This window comes from Saccoglossus kowalevskii, chromosome 12 (assembly GCF_978046115.1).
Source record: "Saccoglossus kowalevskii chromosome 12, keSacKowa6.1, whole genome shotgun sequence".
In the NCBI taxonomy this organism is placed as follows: Eukaryota; Metazoa; Hemichordata; class Enteropneusta; family Harrimaniidae; genus Saccoglossus; species Saccoglossus kowalevskii.
This window is the reverse complement of record NC_140652.1, coordinates 1234049-1255446: the sequence shown is the minus strand read 5'-3', so window position 1 is coordinate 1255446 and position 21398 is coordinate 1234049. Positions and strand designations below refer to the sequence as shown.

Below are 21398 nucleotides of genomic sequence, written 5' to 3'. Positions count from 1 at the left end.
AATCCTCCAACAAATGCTCTATTTACTTTTATTTCGCCTGAGTCATCTCACGGCAAAAATAAAATATGGACGGGGTGTAATGGTTGTCGATTTCAGTGATGCAGTAGTGAGATCTGTGCCATTTTTTAACAAAGTAAAAAGTGATTTCAAACTCAGACCACTATTCTTTAGTAGTCTGAGTTTCAAACAAAGTACAGACTGCCCGAGTCATATGAAATCCATGTTATTTTAGACTGTGAGCACTATAAGAAAGAACGAAAACTGCTGTTTATAGAATGTAACATAATAAATAAACAGAATAGAATAAACAATTTTATAAACATATGCAACAACAGTTTTCCACTACTTAAATACCTAAAACAAACAATATACAAAAAATAACAAAAAAATAGACTATCATTATACAATGACAAAGTATTAATAAATTGTGTATGACTAGTTATTAACCTTTGGTTCTTACAAACCAATAATGCATGTATTTCATCACCAATAGCCTTGTCTTCACACAAATTACAAATTCTTTCCTCTGAAGGCATGCCTTTGTATCTTAACCTTTCAATTGGCAGTGTATGAGCAGAGATTCTAAATTTGGTTATACTTATTCTATGACTAATATTTTTTACAAGTTCTAGATATGGCTCCAATTCATATTTTGATTTAAATGTCTTGTAAATGCGTAATTTATTATTTTCTGGTTTTTGGAGGGCTGGCAACCACTGGTTATCAATATAGGTTTTCTGTAATTTCATTTTCGTTTGTATACTATTGAACTCTGCATTATCATGTACATTTGTTATTTCCTGTAATTTGTTCACAAATGCTATCCAGGTAGTGCCATTTACCGGTAGTTTGCTTTCTGACTTGAATGCACATTGAACCAAAGGGCTGCATTCTGAATTTAATATTCTCCTTTGGTATTTTAGCATTTGTGAACATATATCAGTGATGATTGGGTAGCTTCCAAGCTCTGCTCTAGAAGCAATGTTACTGGACCTTTTATGTACACCGAGTGTTTGCTTGCAAAATTTGATGTGCAGTTGTTCAAATTGTAATTTGTCATTGAATAATTTTTGAATGAATGAATCATTTGCACATCATGTTCACGCTACACGAAGTACTAGCCTGACGAGGTCCGTGGGTTGCGCCCTCCGCGGTGCTCGAAACCAAACACAGTACCGGAGTGAAGTCATCCGCCAGCCGCCATCCGCCAGCCAAAAATTGTATCTGTTCTTACAAAATAAAAATGTTACCTCCATTTATAATCGCTGGTTCATACTGTGACTGTGAAAACTATTAAAATAATTATTTGGGGTCAAAATGACGATTTTTAGATAAATTCATAAAACACGCTAACATTCCTCCCGACAACCACGGTTTGAAAATCGATACACACCAACTAAATGGTAATAATAAATATTAAAGCCGCAAGCGGCGTCACCGGGGCCCAAGCTGACAAGATTCTGTTTCATAATTAATGTGGTCACATGTTAGACAATCAGGTAGCTTGAATTATCAGTAACATGAGGTCAAAATGAAGTTGGTACCATGTATTTACCTGGTTTGGTTATCGAAATATGGTTTTCAGGATATATAATGAGCCATGTTCTTAATAATGAGATTACATAATCATATATAGCCATTTCTAATGTCAGTTACATCTTTCATTCAATGTCTTAATAATGACACTTGTTACATGTCCTGCTCTGCGACAGTGTTTTAGATATGACTGCTTGCATATTAATGAGTTCACATGACCATATATGGTCATCTGTTATTTTTAATCAAATCTCTTGTTCACTGTTGTCATAATAACACAGGATTCATCTTCCTAACTGCAACAGTGTTTAAGATATAATGGTTATGCATATTAATGAGTTCACATGACCATATATGGTTATCTGTTATTTTAATCAAATCTCTTGTTCACTGTTGTTATAATAACACAGGATTCATCTTCCTAACTGCAACAGTGTTTAAGATATAATGGTTATGCATATTAATGAGTTCACATGACCATATATGGTCATCTGTTATTTTAATCAAATCTCTTGTTCACCGTTGTCATAATGACACAGGATTCATCTTCCTAACTACAACAGTGTTTGAGATATAAGGATTACGCATATTAATGAGCTCACGTGACTATATATGGTCATCTGTTATTTTAATCAAATCTTTTGTTCAATGTTGTCATAATAACACAGGATTCCACTTCCTAACTGCAAAAGTGTTTGAGATATTACAGTTATGCATATTAATGAGCTCACATGACCATATATGGTCATTTGTTATTTTAATCGAATCTCTTGTTCAAGGTTGTCATAATAACACAGGATTCATCATCCTAACTACAACAGTGCTTGAGTTATAACAGTTATGCATATTAATGAGGTTAGAAGCCCCCACCCCATGGGTGCCCAGCCACGAGGCCTAACAGTGTGCTATTGGGGCAAAATGATGCATCTGATGACACAAATGCACATACAAAATTTGAAAGAAATCAGACTAATACAAAACATGTAGTTGCATAATTTCTATTTTCACAAAATCCAAGATGGCAGCCAAACCACGTGACTGATCAAAATAATATTATTTTTCTCGTATGCAGCTAAGGCCATGCATGGTAAATATAGAAACATCTAGTAGATTGGTTGAATCGTCTCTGAGAAACAAATACCCAAACTTTTGGTCAATTTTACTTAAAATCCAAAATGGCGGCCAAACCATGTGACTGATCTGAAATTTTTTTTAGGTTTCTGAAAGGGCTTGATACACAGATGCCATGAAGCAAAATTGAAAATATTCCCTCAAGTGTTGCCAGAGTAAAAAACTACTTCCTGTTTAGAAGAAATCCAAAATGGTGGCCAAACCACGTGACCAATCGTAAACATTTTGTCAAACATAAATGGGATTCATATATAGAAGCTAAATACTACATATGAGAGCATTCTGCTTGGTGGTTCTGAAGAAGAAGATTTTTGAGTGTTTTATGCCGTTTTTAGGAAAAACAAAATGGCGGGAAACGTCACATGACCGCTAAAGTTTTTATTGCTGATATTTATTACACATGAGTTGTACTATATACCATAAAAAAATCTAAACGCCTAGACCCTCAGAAAGTGGTCAAACAGCCACTTCCGGTTTTATTTCAATCCAATATGGCTGCCAAACTAATTGACCAATCGAAATTCTGAAAGCATGTTGCACCAGTTCACATTAGGGACTATCAGTATAGTGCATTATCAGACCATTCCGTTCAGCAGTTTTCTCAAACGGCTTGACGAAAAAAGTTACGGAAGAAAGAAAGAAAGAAGAATTAAAGCCGCAAGCGGCGTCACCGGGGCCCAAGCTGATAAGATTCTGTTTCATAATTAATGAGGTCACATGTTAGACAATCAGCTGCAGGTAGATTGTATTATCAGTAACATGAGGTCGAAATGAAGTTGGTACCATGTATTTACCTGGTTTGGTTATCAAAATATGGTTTTCAGGATATATAATGAGCCATGTTCTTATGCACAATAATGAGATTACATAATCATATATAGCCATTTCTAATGTCAGTTACATCTTTCATTCAATGTCTTCATAATGACACTACTTACATGTCCTGCTCTGCGATAGTGTTTCAGATATGACTGCTATGTATATTAATGAGTTCACATGACCATATATGGTCATCTGTTATTTTTAAACAAATCTCTTGTTCACTGTTGTCATAATAATACAGGATTCATCTTCCTAACTGCGACAGTGTTTTAGATATGACTGCTATGCATATTAATGAGTTCACATGACCATATATGGTTATCTGTTATTTTAATCAAATCTCTTGTTCACTGTTGTCATAATGACACAGGATTTATCTTCCTAACTGCGACTGTGTTTAAGATATAATGGTTATGCATATTAATGAGTTCACATGACCATATATGGCTATCTGTTATTTTAATCAGATCTCTTGTTCACTTGTTGTCATAATGACACAGGATTCATCTTCCTAACTGCAACAGTGTTTGAGATATAACGATTACGCATATTAATGAGCTCACATGACTATATATGGTCATCTGTTATTTTAATTAAATCTTTTGTTCAATGTTGTCATAATAACACAGGATTCCACTTCCAAACTGCAACAGTGTTTGAGATATGACAGTTATGCATATTAATGAGCTCACATGACCATATATGGTCATTTGTTATTTTAATCGAATCTCTTGTTCAACGTTGTCATAATAACACAGGATTCATCATCCTAACTACAACAGTGCTTGAGTTATAACAGTTATGCATATTAATAAGGTTAGAAGCCCCCACCCCATGGGTGCCCAGCCACGTGGCCTAACAGTGTGCTATTGGGGCAAAATGATCCATCTGATGACACAAATGCACATACAAAATTTGAAAGAAATCAGAATAATACAAAACATGTAGTTGCATAATTTCTATTTTCACAAAATCCAAGATGGCGGCCAAACCACGTGACTGATCAAAATAATATTATTTTTCTCGTATGCAGCTAAGGCCTGGCATGGTAAATATAAAAACATCTAGTAGATTGGTTGAATCGTCTCTGAGAAACAAATACCCAAACTTTTGGTCAATTTTGCTTAAAATCCAAAATGGCGGCCAAACCATGTGACTGATCTGAATTTTTTTTTAGGTTTCTGAAAGGGCTTGATACATAGATGCCATGAAGCAAAACTGAAAATATTCCCCTAAGTGTTGCCAGAGTAAAAAACTACTTCCTGTTTAGAAGAAATCCAAAATGGTGGCCAAACCACGTGACCAATCGTAAACATTTTTTCAAACATAAATGGTATTCATATATAGAAGCTAAATACTACATATGAGAGCATTCTGCTTGGTGGTTCTGAAGAAGAAGATTTTAAAGTGTTTTTTGCCGTTTTTAGGAAAAACAAAATGGCGGGAAAAGTCACATGACCGCTAAAGTTTTTATTGCTGATATTTATTACACATGAGTTGTACTATATACCATAAAAAAATCTAGTCGCCTAGACCCTCAGAAAGTGGTCAAACAGCCACTTCCGGTTTTATTTCAATCCAATATGGCTGCCAAACTAATTGGGCAATCAAAATTCTGAAAGCATGTTGCACTAGGTCACATTAGGGACTATAAGTATAGAGCTTTTTCAGACTATTCAGTTTAGCAGTTTTCTCAAACGGCTTGACGAAAGAAGTTGTGGAAGAAAGAAGAAGAAGAAGAAGAAGAAGATTTTTGATTTTTAACATGAACATTTATTAGTCGAAAGACGTCATTAATACATATCAATTATTTACACATATTATCGCATGTTCATGTTAAATCATTTTGTATTAAGGGTACAATTGAAAATATATTAAAATACATTTCACATTACAATGGTGTAAAAACTTGTTTCACAATGGGGAACATTAAGTATGAAGATTTTTTAAAAAAAGTACATTTATTAAAAGACACATTGTCGTTATACATAAATCAATAAAATACAGGTGAGCGTCACTTCTGAACTGACATTCAGATAAATTTATTTTAAAAATTGTGGGTATATTGTTAATGACTTACACTAAGTATGGCAACTGTTGAATTTCGAAAAATCATTATAATGTTTGTACTTATATGATACATCTAGCATAAATTAGCTGTTCACCATCATATCTAACAATGGCTTCATTGATGCACCACCTGTCTGTAAAACGTTCTGTATTTCCATTGCTCAGGTAGTAGTTGTATTCGCCGTCAATCCTTGAATGTAGTCTTGAGTTGAAAACCTTGACAACATCGAGCGGAGTTTCTTCATTTAAGGCGTTTCTTCGTGATAAGTGAATGGCCAGTTTTGCTGACGTCAGAATGTAGTTTACCAGTTGTTTTACATTTTTTTCCTTTTTTCCAAAGGATTTTATTGGTGTGCCTATTACAAACCACCAGTAGGGTAGAGTAAAGTTGTCTCCCACTAGCTTTTCACATATTAGCTTTACTACTTTGAACAGTGGTGCCAGGCGGGAACATTGTAAGAAGATATGGAGCAGGTCGTCTTTTTCTTGGCAGAAGGGGCAATCAGGACTAGAGCGGTATTTGCTCTTGTATAGAAAATTACCTGTTGCATAAGCGCCATGTAGGATTCGCCATTGGAGGTCGCCCTCTTGTTTTGAAATGGGAGCAAGATAACATGTGGTGAAGTCTGGATATATCTCAGCAGGAAGTGATAACAAGTCTCTCCATACTGTGTCCATACTGTCTGGTTGTTTTTCCTTCATTTGTGCATTTATTAGGAACTTGTAAATTGCACCTTTTTCGATTTTGTACAGTGGACATACTAATTTATTATTCAAGTTATTGCATGTTATTTCCAACAAGTAATTCGAGGGATTATTGTTATTATAATTTTTCGATGGGTTACCTGTAAGATGAGATTGTGTGGCTTCAATGAAAGATTTGGGAATAGAATTGAATAAAGTCTTTATTGTTTTGTCTAAAAGACGCATGGAATATACAGGAACACGTTGTTTTATTTCAGCTGAGTTTAACCATCGTTTTTTGCTTGGGTGCATTAGGTCTCCTATTGTACATATGCCGCCATCTACGAAGTGGTTAAAAACAAAGGGCTCTTGTCGTAGTGAGTGCAGTATTAAGTTATTGTTGAAGAGCGGCTCACTCAAAATTGATGAGGAATCTGGTCGATCTCTTCGAACAATTTTGAGTGATCTCCAACTGCTGAGTATCTCGTGGTAGAAGGTTTGATTACAATATATATCAGTTCTGAGAAGATCAATAATGAAGAGCTGTTTGACATATTTAAATTGATTTGCTTGTTGTAAAAAGTAGTCAGTGAATGAAAAACATGGGTGGTTTAGACCAGAGTATAGATACCGCTGTACATATTGCAGACGAAATGCTGTTACCCGACTAGAGATATGCACCAAGCTTTGCCCACCTTGTTTCAATGGCAGGTAAATAAGTGTAGCTGGTAACCAATGGCGACCTTGCCAAAGAAAATCAACGAATAGTTTTTCAATATCATTAATGAAAGTATGTGGCGGACAGAGGCAAACAAGTCGATGAAAGAGTTTTGTTGCAACTAGTTGATTAATGATAATAACCCTGCCTTGGTATGAGATTGCATGGGCGTAACGCTGCCACCATTCCAATTTTGAAGTAATCTTTTTAAGAGCTTCATCCCAGTTCTGTTGGTTATATTCAATTGTATTGCCAATGAATGTTCCAAGCATTTTAAGACCAACACTATTCCACTGAATGCCCATTGGCGAATCAATGCGATGCTTCCAAGATCCAACCCATAAACCTTTTGATTTTCCGTAGTTCACACGGGCATTACTTGCCTTCTCATAAATTTCAAGCATATGTGACAACTTTTGAAAGTCTCCATTTTCTGTGACAAATAGACTAACATCATCGGCATATGCTGTTAATTGACATTTCCGGTTGTTGGATTTTGGAATAGTTAATCCTTTAACTTCGCTTCTGGTGCGAATCTTATGCAATAGTGGTTCGATAGCGATAGTATACAGTTGACCAGAGAGGGCGCACCCTTGCCTTATACCGCGTTGAAAAGAAACGGGAGCAGTCAAAGTGTTATTTACACGTATTGAGCTTTCAGTGTCTGTGTATATGAGTTTTATGTATGATATTAAGTTCTCACCAAAGCCGAATGCAGAAAGGGTATTGAATAGGTATTGATGGTTGACCCTGTCAAAAGCTTTTTCTTGATCAAGAGCAACAATTCCTAACGGGACGTTTGCTTGATTACAGTATGTAACACAATCACGTAATAGATGAATATTGTCAAATATTTGTCTGTGTGGAATTGTATAGCTTTGATCAATGTGAATAATTTGTGATAGTACTAACTTGAGACGTGAGGATAGGGCTTTAGTGAGAATTTTGTAGTCGGCACAGAGGAGACTGACAGGTCTCCAGTTCTTTAGTAAGGTGTTATCTCCTTTTTTAGGAAGTAGGGTGATGACTGCTCTGCGACAAGATAGTGGCAGTGTGCCCTCGGTGATGGATGCAGAGAAAACCTCATGTAAGTCATGTCCGATTGATGGCCAAAACTTCTTGTAGAATTCGGCAGGTAATCCGTCGATGCCAGGAGTCCGGCCATTGGAGATTTTGTAGACAGATTCTGAAAGCTCATCATAAGACAGAGGACTATCACACAAAGAAGCTGAATCAGGATCGAGTTGTGGTAACTCCTGAAGAATTTCATTTTGGGCTTCGTTTGAGGTTGTGGAGGGTGAAAACAGGTCTGCGTAAAATTGTCTTGTTATACGGCATATTGTATTTGTGTCATCTGTAGGATTATTTTGATAGTCACGTAGCTGAGTTATTGATTTTCTTGAACCTTTATTTTTTTCTAGATCGAAAAAGAAGCTGCAGCTGCTATCAGATTCGTTCAGAAGACGATGACGGGAGCGAATTGACGCCCCACGTGCTTCTTTGTTTATTAGGTTTTTCAGGAGATCTTTCTTGCGGGAAAGTTCATTTTCATTACTTGGATTGGCGGAAGAGCCTCCTTCGAGACGTTTTATTTCTAGGAGAAGTGTTTCTTTTAAATTTTTATAATTGAATGATTTATTAGAACAATATTGTTTTGTTAACTCTTTTATTTTATGTTTACCAAGGTCCCACCACATTAGTATAGAGCGGTAGTTTGCTTTTTGTTTCTGCCAGATCTCCCAAAATTCATCAATGAGATCACAATATGTTTCATCTTCAGTGAGACTTGTATTGAAGCACCACAGTGGACTGCGGTTGTTGACAGATCGCTGTGAAATAGCAATGGTAACTAACCTGTGATCAGAGAAGTGGAAAGATGGATTGATTGACACACGAAAGACTTTGGACATGGCTGTTTTGTTGATGAAGATGGTGTCTATTCTAGAACGGCTGTTACCTCGCTCCCAGGTGAATTCCTGTCGGGTGCCATGGAAACGACGCCATGCATCAACTAATTTATAGCGGTCAAGTATTGTCTTTAGGAAGCGAGCAGATTGTGGGTGAGGTTCAGTTTCAGTGTTGCGATCAATTTGTGCATTTAAAGTACAATTAAAATCACCTGCAATAATAATTGGAATATCTTTATCTAGATCATTGATTGCTTTTTTAAGAGTTTGATAAAATGCCAGCCGTTCAGCGCCGTAAGTTGGTGCATAGATGTTCAGTATATTGTAAGACATGTCATTAATCGTGACGTGTAGGTGTAATAAGTGACCATCAATAATACTGCGTGCTGAATGCACGTCGACACGTTTATTAGGGTGGGTTAAAATTGCAGTACCTGCAGAAGTACTGGTACCATGAGAGAAATATATTGGCGCACGCCATACTACCTGCCATCTGGCTTCATCACCTGGAAGGGAGTGAGTCTCCTGCAAAAAGTAGAGGTCAGACTTGTGGTTTGCCTTTAGGAAGTTGAATAGATCATGACGTTTCAATGAATCTCGGCAGCCGTTCACATTCCATGTTGTTATTGATATGTGCGACATAACAGTAGCAAAGAAAAGTAAGTACAGATGATTCATTGTTGTGACATATCAAATACCATATACCATTTTAACTTACATCTTATAAGCAGCATATTATCGATATGAATAGGTGTAATCAGGTTATATATCTTGTGTCGAAAATTGTACAAAAACTTTAGGCAAGTACTTAGTTTATAGTTCACGACTGGGATTTTGCTGAGGATAGTGATAATGGTACTCAGCGTATCAAATGCAAGTGAGTATGCGCTCTCTTTTATACGTGCTTGACATTTGTTGAGATTTACATGCTGTAAAGTTAGCACTACTAAATTAGTAACTGAGACTGTGGTCGCCGTAGAAATGAGAGCTGAGCACAAGTCTTTTATGATATTAAAATATATACAAGTGTTGTACAGTGTATATGTGAAATTTATTATGATGTTAACAATGCGTTTCCACTTCGCAATAATAGATATACTTTGTACATTCATATCAATGTGAATAGTTACAGCAAGTCGCAGCAACATGGCAACGACGAGTGAACATGTACACAAAATAAGCGTGATATAAACAAGTATTAAAAAGGGTTTAGAGTCCACAATAAGTAGACTGGTTGCGAAAGCCAATATTGTCGTATTAACAATAGCTAAAAGCAGACTCTGTGGGAAATGCAAATGTAGTTTATTATGGAATACATGTACACAATTTATTTCAGTATGAGAGAAGAGTTTAAAGTCCACAATAAGTAGACTAATGGCGAAAATCAGTATTGTCATGTTGACAATTGAGCACAGACTCAGTGAGCGGTAAATAATTGTCTTATTGTCAAAAGTATGTATTTGGTTTATCTCAGTGTGAGCGGAGAGTTTAAAGTCCACGATAAGTAGACTAGTGACGAAAACCAGTGTTGTCACGGTAACAATAATTGAATACAGACTCAGTGAGCAATGAACATTTATTTTATTATTAAATGTATGTATTTGGATTATTTCAGTGTGAGCGGAGAGTTTAAAGTCCACAATAAGTAGACTAGTGATGAAAGCCAGTGTTGTCAGGGTAACAATAATTGAATACAGACTCAGTGAGCAATGAGTATTTATTTTGTTATCAAATGTATGTATTTGGATTATTTCAGTGTGAGCGGAGAGTTTAAAGTCCACAATAAGCAGACTAGTGACGAAAGCCAGTGTTGTCACGGTAACAATAATTGAGTACAGACTCAGTGAGCAATGAACATTTATTTTATTATCAAATGTATGTATTTGGATTATTTCAGTGTGAGCGGAGAGTTTAAAGTCCGCAATAAGCAGACTAGTGACGAAAGCCAGTGTTGTCACGGTAACAATAATTGAATACAGACTCAGTGAGCAATGAGTATTTATTTTATTATCAAATGTATGTATTTGAATTATTTCAGTGTGAGCGGAGAGTTTAAAGTCCACAATAAGCAGACTAGTGGCGAAAGCCAGTGTTGTCACGGTAACATTAATTGAATACAGACTCAGTGAGCAATGAACATTTATTTTATTATCAAATGTATGTATTTGGATTATTTCAGTGTGAGCGGAGAGTTTAAAGTCCGCAATAAGCAGACTAGTGACGAAAGCCAGTGTTGTCACGGTAACAGTAGTTGAATACAGACTCAGTGAGCAATGAATATTTATTTTTCTATCAAATGTATGTATTTGGATTATTTCAGTGTGAGCGGAGAGTTTAAAGTCCACGATAAGTAGACTAGTGGTGGAAGCGGGCAATAACATGGTGACAAAAAGTGGATACAAAGCTGGTAAGACATGAAGATGTATTTTGTTGTCGGGTGCATTTATTACATTAATTCCAGTGTAAGCAGAGAGTTTTAAGTCCACAACAAGTAGACTAGTAACGAGAAACGGTATCACTATTATCTCAGTAACAACAATAAAGCACAACTCAAGTGATATATAAAAGAGTTTAAAATCCACAGGGCGCAGACTAGACACGAAACTCGGTATTCTTAGTGTGTCAACAATTGAACACATGCCCTTTGAAGTGCATAAAAACGACGATGAAGATAAATTGTTTACAGGTGTACCTGTACAGTTCATATTTAGCATAGAGACTTTAAAGTTCGTAGTACGTGAGCTAAAAATACGCAGACTGCTGTATTTTATACCAGAAGATAGTAGTGTCGGAACAATAGTTATATTGGAAGTCTGCGAAATATTAGGAAATATACTATTGTTGGTATGTATACAGCTCATTTGCATATCATCAAATGTTGTACAGTTCAATATGAGAAGACCTGATAAGGTCAGAGCAGTAACATAGGCGGGCGCCGCAATAGTGACGCCGAGTAGACATATTAGTAGAATATTAAAATACATACATGTACATATCAATGTCAGTTTATTCATTTCTCCAGGGATGCCATAAATGCAGCATGCCCCGGTGATAATAATTGCGTTTATATAAGTAGAGAAATTAATTGTGTTACACATCTTACTTGGAATGTAGTAAGTTTTGCGACTTTATGTGTTTTTGCAGTTTGATAAGCACTTTTTGAATGCGGGCTTTTTGTAGCGCACCTGGCATTCCAGAGTTACGTAGCTGTTTGAATGAATTGTACAATTTACGAGCATCAGGACAGAAATCTAGGCATCGATCTAATATTTTTTTCGATCCTTTTATATCGTCTAAGAGTTTCATTAGTTTATCGAGTTGTATTGTGTCGGTCGGCTGACTACTCGTAGCTCCAGCTTCAAAATATAAATCTGACGAGTCAGATATTGTAGAGATTATGTCGGATGTCTCGCTGTCGTCGTCTTCTTGTTCAGAACAACTCGTTTCCCCACTCATGCGCACCAGGTTAGCTTTTGTTAATGGTGCAATCGGGGGTTTAAATGAGTGAGAGGGGGTTGAAGGAGGGGTTCGTACCCTCTCTTCCTCCGATCTAAGATGTACATTTTTATCAAATGGGTCAATAAATCTGTCATGTAACTCTGTGTTGTCAGTCGTGTCTGTTGCGTTAATATCATCGTTATCGTTATTTGTCTGTGTTTCTATAACCATTTCCGTGTTTTCATTATTGTCATCAGTGTTGTCATGTTCAATTGATTGTCGATTTGTTTTCATGCGTTTACTAGTGTGGGATTTTTTTGGTGTATTTTTTGTTGTTACATAAGCTTGTCCGCTATTTTTTGTTGTAGCAGCTGTAACACTCGCAGCTATAATATTATCAATTATTTGGTCTACAATTGTATTGCCAATATTAGTATCATTTTCATTGTTGTGGTTTTCATTACTATTAGTTTCCATTGGAGTGTTATCTGTTGCGATTTTATTATTATCAGTGTTTGCACCAACACTTGTAACCTTTCCGGGTTCATTAACGGGACAATTTTTACGGATATGTCCCGTTCCCTTGCAGTTAAAGCAACGCATTTCGTCAGTGGAAATGTATACAGAGTACGGACGTCCCTCGAACATGACGTTCATTAAACCATTAATTCGTTCGTTTTTTAGTAAAACAAAGGCTTGTCTACGAAAACTCTTGACATGTTTTAAAGATTCGGATTTACATCCAAGCGCTATTGTTCGCATACTGCCAACCACTCGACCATAAACAGACAATTCTTTGATAAGCAACGAGTCAGGTATGAATGGTGGCACGTTAGACAGAACAACACGCGTTGCTGGTTTTACCAGCTGTTCAACAGAGATGAATTGGTCATCAATAACAAAGCCCATACTGATTGCGTAATCAACTAGGTCTGTGGATGACAAAAATATGACAACAGCATGGTTCATCCTGGAGGCAGCTATAATATTTTCATCGCCGACTAAGGCTCCCATTGCAGTAACGTACTGCTCAACAGTAAAGCTTACAAATGATGCACACCTCACTGCGTGCTTCCGAGTAAGGGAGACACCGGGTGGTCGATCAGTGGGGGCCGCCATCTTGGCTGAACCCCACCCAACCACAAACAAAAAACTAATCTAACAAAAATCACAGCAATCCGCTGGTAAAACAAAACAAATTACAAATAGAAATGATAAACAAAATACCACGAAAATAGTGGTGAAGAAATAAAACAAAGAAATCACTTCCCTGGCTTAGAATGAGTCAAAGTCCTGGAGCTCAGCAAAACACGTCCTCTCTCCATAGAAGAAAGAAGAAGAAGAAGAAGAAAGAAGAAGAAAAAACCGGACAATAAGAATAGGGGCCTCGCCCTTTGGGCTTGGGCCCCTAATTAAAGCCGCAAGCGGCGTCACCGGGGCCCAAGCTGATAAGATTCTGTTTCATAATTAATGAGGTCACATGTTAGACAATCAGGTAGCTTGAATTATCAGTAACATGAGGTCGAAATGAAGTTGGTACCATGTATTTACCTGGTTTGGTTATCGGAATATGGTTTTCAGGATATATAATGAGCCATGTTCTCATGCACAATAATGAGATTACATAATCATATATAGCCATTTCTAATGTCAGTTACATCTTTCATTCAATGTCTTCATAATGACACTAGTTACATGTCCTGCTCTGCGACAGTGTTTCAGATATGACTGCTAAGCATATTAATAAGTTTACATGACCATATATGGTCAACTGTTATTTTAATCAAATCTCTTGTTCACTGTTGTCATAATAACACAGGATTCATCTTCGTAACTGCAACAGTGTTTAAGATATAATGGTTATGCATATTAATGAGTTCACATGACCATATATGGTCATCTGTTATTTTAATCAAATCTCTTGTTCACTGTTGTCATAATAACACAGGATTCATCTTCCTAACCGCGACAGTGTTTTAGATATGACTGCTATGCATATTAATGAGTTCACATGACCATATATGGTTATCTGTTATTTTAATCAAATCTCTTGTTCACTGTTGTCATAATGACACAGGATTTATCTTCCTAACTGCGACAGTGTTTAAGATATAATGGTTATGCATATTAATGAGTTCACATGACCATATATGGTTATCTGTTATTTTAATCAAATCTCTTGTTCACTGTTGTCATAATGACACAGGATTCATCTTCCTAACTGCAACAGTGTTTGAGATATAACAATTACGCATATTAATGAGCTCACGTGACTATATATGGTCATCTGTTATTTTAATCAAATCTTTTGTTCAATGTTGTCATAATAACACATGATTCCACTTCCTAACTGCAACAGTGTTTGAGATATGACAGTTATGCATATTAATGAGCTCACATGACCATATATGGTCATTTGTTATTTTAATCGAATCTCTTGTTCAAGGTTGTCATAATAACACAGGATTCATCATCCTAACTACAACAGTGTTTGAGTTATAACAGTTATGCATATTAATGAGGTTAGAAGCCCCCACCCCATGGGTGCCCAGCCACGTGGCCTAACAGTGTGCTATTGGGGCAAAATGATGCATCTGATGACACAAATGCACATACAAAATTTGAAAGAAATCAGACTAATACAAAACATGTAGTTGCATAATTTCTATTTTCACAAAATCCAAGATGGCGGCCAAACCACGTGACTGATCAAAATAATATTATTTTTCTCGTATGCAGCTAAGGCCAGGCATGGTAAATATAAAAACATCTAGTAGATTGGTTGAATCGTCTCTGAGAAACAAATACCCAAACTTTTGGTCAATTTTGCTTAAAATCCAAAATGGCGGCCAAACCATGTGACTGATCTGAATTTTTTTTTAGGTTTCTGAAAGGGCTTGATACACAGATGCCATGAAGCAAAATTGAAAATAATCCCTCAAGTGTTGCCAGAGTAAAAAACTACTTCCTGTTTAGAAGAAATCCAAAATGGTGGCCAAACCACGTGACCAATCGTAAACATGTTTTCAAACATAAATGGGATTCATATATAGAAGCTAAATACTACATATGAGAGCATTCTGCTTGGTGGTTCTGAAGAAGAAGATTTTCAAGTGTTTTTTGCCGTTTTTAGGAAAAACAAAATGGCGGGAAAAGTCACATGACCGCTAAAGTTTTTATTGCTGATATCTATTACACATGAGTTGTACTATATACCATAAAAAAATCTAGACGCCTAGACCCTCAGAAAGTGGTCAAACAGCCACTTCCGGTTTTATTTCATTTCAACATGGCTGCCAAACTAATTGACCAATCGAAATTCTGAAAGCATGTTGCACCAGTTCACATTATGGACTATCAGTATAGAGCATTATCAGACCATTCCGTTCAGCAGTTTTCTCAAACGGCTTGACGAAAAAAGTTACGGAAGAAAGAAAGAAAGAAAGAAAAAACTGAACGATAATAATAGGGGCCTCGCCCTTTGGGCTTGGGCCCCTAATTAAAGCCGCAAGCGGCGTCACCGGGGCCCAAGCTGATCTATCATGACAAGATTCTGTTTCATAATAAATGAGGTCACATGTTAGACAATCAGGTAGCTTGTATTATCAGTAACATGAGGTCGAAATGAAGTTGGTACCATGTATTTACCTGGTTTGGTTATCGAAATATGGTTTTCAGGATATATAATGAGCCATGTTCTTATGCACATTAATGAGATTACATAATCATATATAGCCATTTCTAATGTCAGTTACATCTTTCATTCAATGTCTTCATAATGACACTAGTTACATGTCCTGCTCTGCGACAGTGTTTTAGATATCACTGCTTTGCATATTAATGAGTTCAAATGACCATATATGGTCATCTGTTATTTTAATCAAATCTCTTGTTCACTGTTGTCATAATAACACAGGATTCATCTTCCTAACTGCAACAGTGTTTAAGATATAATGGTTATCCATATTAATGAGTTCACATGACCATATATGGTCATCTGTTATTTTAATCAAATCTTTTGTTCACTGTTGTCATAATAACACAGGATTCATCTTCCTAACTGCAACAGTGTTTAAGATATAATTGTTATGCATATTAATGAGTTCACATGACCATATATGGTCATCTGTTATTTTAATCAAATCTCTTGTTCAACGTTGTCATAATAACACAGGATTCATCACCCTAACTGCGACAGTGTTTGAGTTATAACAGTTATGCATATTAATGAGGTTAGAAGCCCCCACCCCATGGGTGCCCAGCCACGTGGCCTAGCAGTGTGCTATTGGGGCAAAATGATGCATCTGATAACACAAATGCACATACAAAATTTGAAAGAAATCAGACTAATACAAAACATGTAGTTGCATAATGTCTATTTTCACAAAATCCAAGATGGCGGCCAAACCATGTGACTGACCAAAATAATATTATTTTTCTCATATGAAGCTAAGGGCAGGCATGGTAAATATAAAAACATCTAGTAGATTGGTTGAATCGCCTCTGAGAAACAAATACCCAAACTTTTTGTCAATTTTGCTTAAAATCCAAAATGGCGGCCAAACCATGTGACTGATCTGAATTTTTTTTTAGATTTTTGAAAGGGTTTGATACACTGATGACATGAAGCAAAATTGAAAATAATCCCTCAAGTATTGCCAGAGTAAAAAAAACTACTTCCTGTTTAGACGAAATCCAAAATGGTGGCCAAACCACGTGACCAATCATAACATTTTTTTCAAACATAAATGGGATTCATATATAGAAGCTAAATACTACATATGAGAGCATTCTACTTGGTGTTTCTGAAGAAGAAGATTTTTAAGTGTTTTTGCCGTTTTTAGGAAAAACAAAATGGCGGGAAAAGTCACATGACCGCTAAAGTTTTTATTGCTGATATTTATTACACATGAGTTGTGCTATATACCATAAAAAATCTAGATGCCTAGACCCTCAGAAAGTGGTCAAACAGCCACTTCCGGTTTTATTTCAATCCAATATGGCTGCCAAACTAATTGTCCAATCGAAATTCTGAAAGCATGTTGCACCAGTTCACATTATGGACTATCAGTATAGAGCATTATCAGACCATTCTGTTCAGCGGTTTTCTCAAACGGCTTGACGAAAAAAGTTACGGAAGAAAGAAAGAAAGAAAGAATTAAAGCCGCAAGCGGCGTCACCGGGGCCCAAGCTGACAAGATTCTGTTTCATAATTAATGAGGTCACATGTTAGACAATCAGGTAGCTTGAATTATCAGTAACATGAGGTCGAAATGAACTTGGTACCATGTATTTACCTATTTTGGTTATCAAAATATGGTTTTCAGGATATACAATGAGCCATGTTCTTATGCACAATAATGAGATTACATAATCATATATAGCCATTTCTAATGTCAGTTACATCTTTCATTCAATGTCTTCATAATGACACTAGTTACATGTCCTGCTCTGCGACAGTGCTTAGATATGACTGCTTTGCATATTAATGAGTTCACATGACCACATATGGTCATCTGTTATTTTAATCAAATCTCTTGTTCACTGTTGTCATAATAACACAGGATTCATCTTCCTAACTGCAACAGTGTTTAAGATATAATGGTTATGCATATTAATGAGTCACATGACCATATATGGTCATCTGTTATTTTAATCAAATCTCTTGTTCACTGTTGTCATGATAACACAGGAATCATCTTCCTAACTACAACAGTGTTTGAGATATAATGGTTATGCATATTAATGAGTCACATGACCATATATGGTCATCTGTTATTTTAATCAAATCTCTTGTTCACTGTTGTCATAATGACACAGGATTCATCTTCCTAACTGCAACAGTGTTTGAGATATAACAATTACGCATATTAATGAGCTCACATGACCATGTATGTCATCTGTTATTTTAATCAAATCTTTTGTTCAATGTTGTCATAATAACACAGTATTCCACTTCCTAACTGCAACAGTGTTTGAGATATGACAGTTATGCATATTAATTAGCTCACATGACCATATATGGTCATTTGTTATTTTAATCGAATCTCTTGTTCAACGTTGTCATAATAACACAGGATTCATCATCCTAACTATAACAGTGCTTGAGTTATAACAGTTATGCATATTAATGAGGTTAGAAGCCCCCACCCCATGGGTACCCAGCCACGTGGCCTAGCAGTGTGCTATAGGGGCAAAATGATGCATCTGATGACACAAATGCACATACAAAATTTGAAAGAAATCAGACTAATACAAAACATGTAGTTGCATAATTTCTATTTTCACAAAATCCAAGATGGCGGCCAAACCACGTGACTGATCAAAATAATATTATTTTTCTCAAATGGAGCTAAGGCCAGGCATGGTAAATATAAAAACATCTAGTAGATTGGTTGAATCACCTCTGAGAAACAAATGCCCAAACTTTTGGTCAATTTTGCTTAAAATCCAAGATGGCGGCCAAACCATGTGACTGATCTGAAATCTTTCTTAGGTTTCTGAAAGGGTTTGATATACAGATGCCATGAAGCAAAATTGAAAATAATCCCTCAAGTGTTGCCAGAGTAAAAAACTACTTCCTGTTTAGAAGAAATCCAAAATGGTGGCCAAACCACTTGACCAATCGTAATAATTTTTTCAAACATAAATGGGATTCATATATAGAAGCTAAATACTACATATGATAGCATTCTGCTTGGTGGTTCTGAAGAAGAAGATTTTTTAGTGTTTTTTGCCGTTTTTAGGAAAAACAAAATGGCGGGAAAAGTCACATGACCGCTAAAGTTTTTATTGCTGATATCTATTACACATGAGTTGTACTATATACCATAAAAAAATCTAGACGCCTAGACCCTCAGAAAGTGGTCAAACAGCCACTTCCGGTTTTATTTCATTTCAACATGGCTGCCAAACTAATTGACCAATCGAAATTCTGAAAGCAAGTTGCACCAGTTCACATTAGGGACTATCAGTATAGAGCATTTTCAGACTATTCAGTTCAGCAGTTTTCTTAAACAGCTTGACGAAATAAGTTGTGGAAGAAAGAAGAAGAAAGAAGAAAAAACCGAACAATAAGAATAGGGGCCTCGCCCTTTGGGCTTGGGCCCCTAATTAAAGCCGCAAGCGGCGTCACCGGGGCCCAAGCTGACAAGATTCTGTTTCGTAATTAATGTGGTCACATGTTAGACAATCAGGTAGCTTGAATTATCAGTAACATGAGGTCAAAATGAAGTTGGTACCATGTATTTACTTGGTTTGGTTATCAAAATATGGTTTTCAGGATATATAATGAGCCATGTTCTTATGCACAATAATGAGATTACATAATCATATATTACATAATCATATATAGCCATTTCTAATGTCAGTTACATCTTTCATTCAATGTCTTCATAATGACACTAGTTACATGTCCTGCTCTGCGACAGTGTTTCAGATATGACTGCTATGCATATTAATGAGTTCACATGACCATATATGGTCATCTGTTATTTTAATCAAATCTCTTGTTCACTGTTGTCATAAGAACACAGGATTCATCTTCCTAACTGCAACAGTGTTTAAGATATAATGGTTATGCATATTAATGAGTTCACATGACCATATATGGTCATCTGTTAATCAAATCTCTTGTTCACTGTTGTCATAATAACACAGGATTCATCTTCCTAACTGCGACAGTGTTTTAGATATGACTGCTATGCATATTAATGAGTTCACATGACCATATATGGTTATCTATTATTTAATCAAATCTCTTGTTCACTGTTGTCATAATGACACAGGACACATCTTTCATTCAATGTCTTCATAATGACACTAGTTACATGTCCTACTCTGCGACAGTGTTTCAGATATGACTGCTATGCATATTAATGAGTTCACATGACCATATATGGTCATCTGTTATTTTAATCAAATCTCTTGTTCACTGTTGTCATAAGAACACAGGATTCATCTTCCTAACTGCAACAGTGTTTAAGATATAATGGTTATGCATATTAATGAGTTCACATGACCATATATGGTCATCTGTTATTTTAATCAAATCTCTTGTTCACTGTTGTCATAATAACACAGGATTCATCTTCCTAACTGCGACAGTGTTTTAGATATGACTGCTATGCATATTAATGAGTTCACATGACCATATATGGTTATCTGTTATTTTAATCAAATCTCTTGTTCACTGTTGTCATAATAACACAGGATTCCACTTCCTAACTGCAACAGTGTTTGAGATATGACAGTTATGCATATTAATGAGCTCACATGACCATATATGGTCATTTGTTATTTTAATCGAATCTCTTGTTCAAGGTTGTCATAATAACACAGGATTCATCATCCTAACTACAACAGTGCTTGAGTTATAACAGTTATGCATATTAATGAGGTTAGAAGCCCCCACCCCATGGGTGCCCAGCCACGTGGCCTAACATTGTGCTATTGGGGCAAAATGATGCATCTGATGACACAAATGCACATACAAAATTTGAAAGAAATCAGACTAATACAAAACATGTAGTTGCATAATTTCTATTTTCACATAATCCAAGATGGCGGCCAAACCACGTGACTGATCAAAATAATATTATTTTTCTCGTATGCAGCTAAGGCCAGGCATGGTAAATATAAAAACATATAGTAGATTGGTTGAATCGTCTCTGAGAAACAATTACCCAAACTTTTGGTCAATTTTGCTTAAAATCCAAAATGGCGGCCAAACCATGTGACTGATCTGAAATTTTGTTTAGGTTTCTGAAATAGTTTGATATACAGATGCCATGAAGCAAAATTGAAAATAATCCCTCAAGTGTTGCCAGAGTAAAAAACTACTTCCTGTTTAGAAGAAATCCAAAATGGTGGCCAAACCACGTGACCAATCGTAAACATTTTTTCAAACCTAAATCGGATTCATATATAGAAGCTAAATACAACACATGAGAGCATTCTACTTGGTGGTTCTGAAGAAGAAGATTTTTAAGTGTTTTTTGCCGTTTTTAGGAAAAACAAAATGGCGGGAAAAGTCACATGACCGCTAAAGTTTTTATTGCTGATATTTATTACACATGAGTTGTACTATATAC

The 21398-nt window shown here is 36.1% G+C and overlaps 1 long non-coding RNA gene across 1 annotated transcript; it reads left to right on the top strand.

Moving 5' to 3' along the window:
• Positions 1-5555: 5555 nt before the first annotated feature.
• LOC146735409 (uncharacterized) lies at positions 5556-6493 on the top strand. The gene is made up of 2 exons (XR_014931058.1): positions 5556-5724; positions 5900-6493. It is a non-coding gene; the product is annotated as an uncharacterized LOC146735409 (long non-coding RNA).
• Positions 6494-21398: the final 14905 nt, after the last annotated feature.